The sequence below is a fragment of the Bison bison genome, unplaced genomic scaffold (genome assembly GCF_000754665.1).
Source record: "Bison bison bison isolate TAMUID 2011002044 unplaced genomic scaffold, Bison_UMD1.0 scf7180017864142, whole genome shotgun sequence".
Classification (NCBI taxonomy): Eukaryota; Metazoa; Chordata; class Mammalia; order Artiodactyla; family Bovidae; genus Bison; species Bison bison.
In genome coordinates, this window is record NW_011494714.1 from 1,785,421 (window position 1) to 1,793,651 (window position 8,231).

The 8,231-nt window shown below is 46.7% G+C and overlaps 1 pseudogene; it reads right to left on the bottom strand.

Moving 5' to 3' along the window:
- Nucleotides 1-399: 399 nt before the first annotated feature.
- On the bottom strand, nt 400-8,085 carry LOC104988796 (annotated as a pseudogene).
- Between the last annotated feature and the right edge of the window lie 146 nt (nt 8,086-8,231).

An 8,231-nucleotide genomic window follows, 5' to 3' on the forward strand; every position in this document is an offset into this window, starting at 1 on the left:
GGCATGCAGACTTCCAGAGAATATCAAGGAGAGATAAGAAAGTCTTCGTAAGTGCACACTGCAAGAATTAGAGGAAAATAATAGAATTGTAAAGATTATAAATCACTTCAGGAAAATTGGAGCTGCCAGAGGAACACTTTATGCAACGATGGGCACAATAAAGGACAGAAAATCTGAGAAGCCTCCTTCGGCCCACTCTCACCCTCTTTGGCCCTCCAGGCTTGGGTGGGTAAGGTACTCTGGTTTCCCAGCCCCACAGGTCAGTCCGTAGCCCTCATCACCCCTAGTACGTTCCCAGTGTCCCAGTGCAGACCACCTTGAGATTCCATTTGCATGGAATCCAGTTCAGTTTTGCCTAGAACCAAGCAGCCCTCCATATGGCTCAATGAGTTTGTGGTTTTAGAATTCCTGAAATTCACTCTCTTCCTCAAAGCCTTCTTTGAGCCCATCAGCCTGCTCTGAACTCTCGCAGGGAGCTGATATGAAGCCTCCACCCTGTGCGTGGGCTGAGCAGTCACTGTTCACCCTTTATTCTCCTTAGGATCCAACCTCCCCACAGAGGGGACAGGTACCCCAACTCACAAAGGAAGCACCTGGCCAGAGCAAGGGAAAGATGCAGCTGAGAACTAGGCTGACCATGTAATTTATCATTCAAACCAGGAAAGTTTGAGAAGGGAAGGGAGACTGTGAACTTATGCTAGGACATCACACTGGGACTCTCCCCAGCCATTCTCCTTGTAATATGGCCTATTTCAGGGACTGCTAGTGCTGAATTCCATGTTCATGCGCCTACGGGTTCAGATTGAATTGAAGCTCTTTGAGCACTGAGGACCTTAGTGTTCCCCTCTGCCTTACTCCCAGTATGCCATATGGTGTGGTATCTCCACATTTATTTCAGGAAGATCAGTGTCCCACACAGTCCTTTACTTTCAAGTGATTGGTTTTGTGGGAGGCACCAGCCCAGCCACAGGGCTCAGCAGCATCTGCAATGGGGTGACATGGCCTCCAGAGGGCGCCCTCCTCCCAGCAGTAGCCCAAGAGTTCTTACAAGCTCCAGTTTGAGAACCAACCCTCAATATTGTCCCCTCACCTTGAGGATATAGGCTCGGAGCTGGCACTGGGTAGTTGACACGATTGATGGTGAAGATAATAGAGGGGAGGGTATTGACCACATAACAATAAACGTAGTGCAGTTAGAGAGAGAGGGTGAGAGATTGGCCCTGGAGTTCCTTGTTGTGTTTGGAGACTGGAAGTAACGCTGGGGCATGACCCTTCACCTTGAAACCCCATAGCCTGGTGCCGATGAGCTTCTGTATGTTATTGACCAGTCTTCCTGGGGCTTCGATATGTGATGTCCCAGTGTCCACAAGGGCCTCACAGCCGTCAGAAAAAGCAATAACCTTTCTTTTCATGGAGATGCTGAGAGACAATGGAAGAAAGAGGGCATCAAGGTCACTCAGATTCTCCCCAGAATTGCCCCCTTCCTGACTGTCTCCTAAACAGCCCTTCACCTCTTGCCCTCTTTTCCTTTGTTCTTGACACAGCACCTTTCTTGACATCCTCGAATGCAGTACTTAAATGCACCAGGATATTTTGTACCTTGACACAGGCTGGTCTTCCTTCCTAGAAGACTCCACTGCACTTTGACTAGCAAATTTCTTCTCATCTTCCAGGCTCCACCTTAATTGTATTATTTTCGGGAAGTCTTTCCCCTGGTGTTTATCAGTCTCCTGTCTTGGTCTCTCTGTAGACCCTTCCTCATGTCTGCTGCTGTTGCTGCTGCTGACTCACTTCAGTCGTGTCTGACTCTTGGAGAACTCATAGAGGGCAGCCCACCAGGCTCCGCCATCACTGGGATTTTCCAGGCAAAGTACTGGAGTGGGTTGCCATTGCCTTCTCCTTCTCATGTCTAGCATGTACCAAAGTCATAATTCACTATGTGGGCGAGTCACTTCATGTACATCTGCCTTTTTAAGTGTGAGGGCGAGTTTTAATCTCCTTGCATCCCTAAAGTGCCTGGCACACAGTGAATGCTCAATGCTTGTCTGTTCAATGAATGAACAAAGACTGAGAAATCAATAAGAAACATCCAGAGAGCTGTATGTGATGGGGAACAAATAATGGGTTGCACACAGAGTGAAGATGGAGATTTGCAGGGGCAGCAAATTCTCATGGTAGGAGAGAGGGGCTCCTCTGGGAGAGGGTGTTTCCCAGCACTGCTCCTACAACCAGCTCAGACCCTGAGACCCTGGCCAGGAAATACATGACTAGCCCACAGAAACTCCAAAAGACGGGTCAGCTTTTGTCTGAGGGTATCACACAGAATCCTATCAATTATGCCTCTTGTCCTCAGGTCACTCCTGGATCCCACCTTCCTGATTCTCTGTTACAGCCCCTGTCCCACTGTGTGCCCAAGAACATGGAATATCTGTTTTATTAGTTGCTTTCACGTCTTAAGACTGCAGCCAACCTCTCTCCACTGCTGGGTAGCTGCTCCCTAAGAAGACTAGTTTCCCCCATTTTCTCACTGTCCCTGTTTTTAAAATGACATTTATCTGTACTGAGAACTTCCGATGTCCTAGGTAGCCCTGGACAGTTGGTCATCTTATCATAACTCTGTTCAGGCTGGAGAAATTCTCCCTGATCCTCTGTTCACCACACTGTAGAGTCCTCTAACCATGCTCCACGCCTCACAGGGCAGTGGGTGCAGCCCTCTCCCAGCTGCACAGACCTCTTGGACCCTTTTAGGACCATGGTCAGAGCCTTTCTCAGAAGGCCTGGGTATTATGAACCCATGGGTTGTTTGTGTATTTATGTGCTTGTGTGTTTATTTGTATGTGTGTTTGTATGTGTCTCTGTGAGTGCTTGTGTGTCTCTGACTAGCTATGCATGTTCTTATGTGTCTCTGTGAAGGTTTATATGTGTCTGCTTGTGTGTTTCCATGTGTCTGTGTGTCTGCGTCATTGTGGGTGGTGTATATGTCTGTGTGACTGTATGTTTAAGAATGTATTTGTGGGTGTCTGCCTGTGTCCATGTACAGTAGTGGAAACACCACTTGGGCTGACCCTCAGAGGGAGAGGCTTACCAGTCCATGTGTACACTCCACTACCTGCTTCGATCAATGGCACCCAGTTGAGCTCTCCCTCATAGTAGCGGTGGTCCACCCCACCAAACATCACCACACTGCCCTCCCACTTGTCTCTGTAGAGAAGACAGGCTGGGATCCTTGGAGGACAGTAACAACAGCACAGTCTGAGAGCTGTGCTTGTCCACCCACCAAGGCCCTAATAAGGTCCCCATGTACAGATGCAGATATCGAGTCTAGGAGCGATTGAGATCCAGACTGAGGTCTGTTCCTGGCTAATGAGTGGCACAGAGGAGGTTAGAAGTTCAGTCACTTGGCTGGGCTCCACCCATTATGTCTTCTGAAGATGCCCTGGATCTCCTGTGACCTGAGTGCTCAGACACCCTCAGAGGACAGGGTGCTGAAGTGTTTTGGCTTTCCCCTCGTCAACCTTGTCATTTTTCAGTAAAACCAAGGCCTGGGAGTTCTAAGGGTGTGGGTTCAGGTCACCCACAGTTGGCTCCGTTGGCCTGTGACCTCTACTGTCCAGACGTCCCACACTCAGAAGGGACCCCAGCTCTGCTCTCCCTGTCTTGAAATGCTTAATATTTCTTGAACAAGGGGTCCCACACTATTGTGTCCCACACTTTCATTTCTCACTGGCTCCACAGATTGGGTAGCTGGTCCTGGGCTCCCAGTGAAATGCTAATGAGGAGGGAAAGATATCCACCATCCTTCTCATTCCTTCATTATCAAATTCATAAGCAAATCCTAATGCCTTTTCCTTCAACTTGTTTCCTGTTGCCTTCCATTAGCCTTCCTCCTCACACACCCCCGGAGACCAATTTACTGATCTTGAGCCCAGGAGTAGGGTTGTGTTCCAATAAAATTTTATTTATAAAAGCCAGTAGTGACGCCAGGTAGGGCCCTGGGGCCATAGTTATCCTGGATTAGATTATATCTCAGGATATTTCTTTACCAAGTGTTCTATAATTTTCATGCAACTGAAAGCAACTTACAGCTTATTTGGAGAAAGTGATTGTCCATCTCAGACTTACTTGCTCAAGTAGAAGGCAAAAACAGGCTCAGAAATGGCACCTTGATTCTTCAGCTTGTCAAACATGGGGATGGGTCCAGAGAAGGATATGTTGGGGTAATTCAAGCCAAAGACGCCATCATAAGTTCTGCCTTCAAACCCATATTCCGCCACACTTAGACCGAACGGCTGGTCAGGACTTACAAGGTCCCCAATCTGTGGGAGAGAAGAGTGATCCCACTTACAGATATGTGAAGTGGGGCTAGGACTGGGCTGGGTGCATTGCCGTTAGATCCTCAGAGAAGAATTGAGGCTGGGCTCTATCTTTGGTGACCCACAGATGGTTAGATGAAGCTGGGAGGGGAATCTGGGTTCCACTTGAGACAGGCTGTGAATTTTAAAACATCTGACCCTCTGAAAAACACCACCTGAGTGAGTCAAATTGGCCTCGTGGCTTCTGTACAGGTGGGGCAACCAACAGCCAGGCCAGGTCCCATTGGTGCCATCTTATGGACAAAATGAATGAAAGCAAGATAGCCTTCTCTTTGGCATCACTGTGACTTAATAACAGGAATGGACTGCATTCTCTGTAATGTACTGTGGATTCTGCATCTGTCCAGGAAGACAGAAGCTGAAACACAATCTTGCTTCCGGGGTCTATGAAACTACTGCCTGAGGAATTCACTTTTGGGGATACGTGTATATTTCTGTGAATGTGTACGAGAGAGAAAGAGAGGGGAACTACTCGGGCATTCTGGGGGAGGCAGGCCATAGGTTTATTAGACTCTCAAGGGTCCTCTAGAGTGAGAACTCATTTATCAGGCCCCTTGACTTCTCAGGCCCCCAGTTTCCCACTCTGGATACCTGAAGCCCTTGACTGCCCCCAGGATCCCCAGATCAGTTTTATCCTGTCCCCAAACATCCCACAGCAACTTCAGCCCTGAAAAGCCAGCCTAACTCCACATTTTACCACATGTGTGCCCTCAGCAAGGCCCTTGTGGTCTGTACTTCAGTTTCCTCATATGTCTCATGGGCTAATCAGAGTAACTGCTGTGTGGGGTTGTTGCAGGATTAAACCAGTTACCACCTGAAAGTGCCTGGAACAGTCTGTTAATATAAAAGTGTGTGCTTTTATCCCTTCTCCTCTCTCCCAGCAAAATGAACCTTGAACTGCTCATGGGTAGAGGAGCTGCAAGTCCACACCTCAAGCAAATTTCTGGGTCCGCTAACTTGTTTACTCCTGTATCCCCACAGGCACTGCCTCCCCAGAAACATATCCTATGGATATGATGGCCAATATATATGGGAATTAGGCTAGGATGGGTCCTGCCAGATGGTCCTGCATCTGTTTTTCAAGCAGTGGTCACTCCATAGCCAGTCCTGACTCAGCATTTGTTACACTGTTACCCAAACTGTGTCATAAGCAACAACTCCTTTAATTCTCCCAGATCCATAGGTGATGCTGAAGGTCTTATTGGTAAGCCGGAAGGTGGAAGACTGAAGATGTCTGAATCTAACGTGTTTAGCTGTAGACACAAGAGATGAGTGTCATCAGGTGCCAAGGATGGAAACAGGGCGGCAGGGCAAGTGAAGGATGGTCCGGGTAGGGGGTGTCTGTACTCACAACAGGCTGGGCTGGTGCAAAAGTCAGAGGGCACCCACAAGTCAGATGAGCCTGTGTCAAGGAAAACCTGGAACTCCTGAGGGGGTGTTCCAATGGTGATATTAGCCAGGTAGACCAACTACAGGGAGAAGGAGGGAGTGGGTTAGTGCAGAACTGGCTGCCCTCTATTCCCTAACTGCTGCCTCCCTCTGGGTGTCACATATCTCTTAAGATCACTTTCTAACCACCGTGCAGCTCACAGGCTTTGGTCACAGAGGTATCTGCATTTGATATATTTTTCCTGTGCTACATTGTATGCAGGATATTGACTCTATGACCAAGCGTTCAAGTGGTACCTCCTACATGGGAAGCCCAGAGGCATAACCACTGGGCCTCTATGACCACTGGACACCCAAGGAGGTCCTGGTGCCTTCATTTGAGAAGCTCTGTAATCTCTTCAAACCCAGCCTTAGCAGCCCCTTCTCCAGATGCTCCTTCTTGATCAACCCCAGCCACTCCCTCTAAACTCAGACCACATCCAATCAACACCACACAGGTGACCCTTTCATTTGACGTATATTTACCCTTTGCCTATCTCTCAGGCTGGCATGGGCATTCTTGAAGACAAAATAAGCCCTTTGTCTAATCTCAAAACAGTGACCACAGTGATCGTTATGGCCATACATGGAATACAGATTCAATAACTTTTTACTGCTGTCATTCTTGCATCTGTGGAAACTGAATTCCTCTGCCTGGGGATTCACAATTGCTTTGCTGTTGGTTCTACCTTTTGATCAGAGATGGCTGATTCTTCATCTGTAGCTGAGTGGCTCATGTAGTTCAGAAGGAACAATCGCCATCAAACTAATGACACATGTTTGACAGAGAAATGAATATTTACCTGCCACCTGGTAATTGCCAGGCCCAGTCACCAAGACCAACAGTTGAGGATAAGAGTGCCTTCTCCTCTGATTGGGGTCCCTGTTTTCCAGTATCTCTGCCCCGTGCAGGAACCCCAACCTCAACATCCCACCTGGCACCTCCAAATAAGCCCCATGCCTGGCTAGAGAACAAGGGGGCATTATGGAGCACCATCCTCCCAAAATACTCACATCCATGATGTTTCTCAGCGGGTAAATAGTTAGTTTTGAGCCACGAAAAGAAATCTGGGACCATCTGTAAGGATGCTCCTTCAAGAAATCCTTCAGCATGTTTATTCCACTGAGGGTTTTCCTCATGGTCTTCAGTCTCCTTAGAGGTATTCCTTCACCAAGCATTTGACAAAGAAAACAAAGAAGATGCTACAATTAGCTGTCAGTGTTAAGGTATAACTGTCATTGTAATGGCCCTGTGTATTTTCTAATCATTTTTATGAGGTACATTATTATCAGAATGTTATGCCTATACCATGGCAAAGACATAGATTTGAATACAGGTTCTTTTCTGCAATCTTGGATAAGCCATATGACCATGTGGTGTCTCAGTCTCCCCTTCGGTAAAATGGTGGAATGTAACAATACAAACCCTCCAAATAGAATATCTTGGGGATAAGAGACGTGATGGATATAAGGTACCTGATAAATAGGAAGTCTCAACAATGACAGCCATTAACATTGCTGTTGCCATCCCACACTATCCTTCTCATAGAACCTCAAGGAAGGAGGTAGAAGGGAACTCTTATTCTCTTTGATAAGGGAGCAATTTGAAATGCAAGAGGTTTCTGATTTGGCTGTGGTCACACTGCTTGTCAGATATAAAACAGTGTATCTTTCTCCAAGTTGTCAGAGAAGAGAGAGTTGAAAGAAGAATCCAAGATATAGGGAACAAGTAATGGAAATGCAGAGGCTTGAGAAAGGACAAGTCAAATGAAAAATCAAAAGAAACAACAGAAAGAGAAATACACTCCCAGTGACTTCCAAAGAGATGGAGAGATAAATGACAGTGATACAGAGATGCAGACATAGGCATATACACACTGAGGTAGACAGGGAAAAAAGAGGACATGTTGAATAAAATGTAGAAAAGTGCTATTCCACAGGACCACATTGACATCTGCATAGACTGTGCACTGAACAGTTGCAAGGAGTTGCATTTTCAATATGTCATGACATGATTGGACCCCAAGATTTGTGTAACCATGCAAATCTACACCAAGACTTTGGGACCCACAGTTCCTATAGTAAGTTACTTATCAGTAAGTAAGAGTTGAACTTTAAGACTCTTAGGGAAATATTCCATTCCCTTCTAAACCTGATGGGTGGAAGAATAATCAGATGAAAAGAAAAGTCTGAGAAAAGAATATGATGTGGCATACAGTCCCCATACTTACTTGACTATGCACTCTGAGAAGGCCACCAGCCCGAGGAGCACAAGCCACTTCATGCTTCTTTCCTGGCTCCAAGAACTCAGAGAAGTTTGGGTTCTTAGCATGTAGTGGTGACCAGGAGACCCTAATTATATATGCTCTAAGCTACCCTAGTTTTCCTTTTTAGACCGCTAAAAGATTTGGGAAAAAAAAAAAAAAAAAA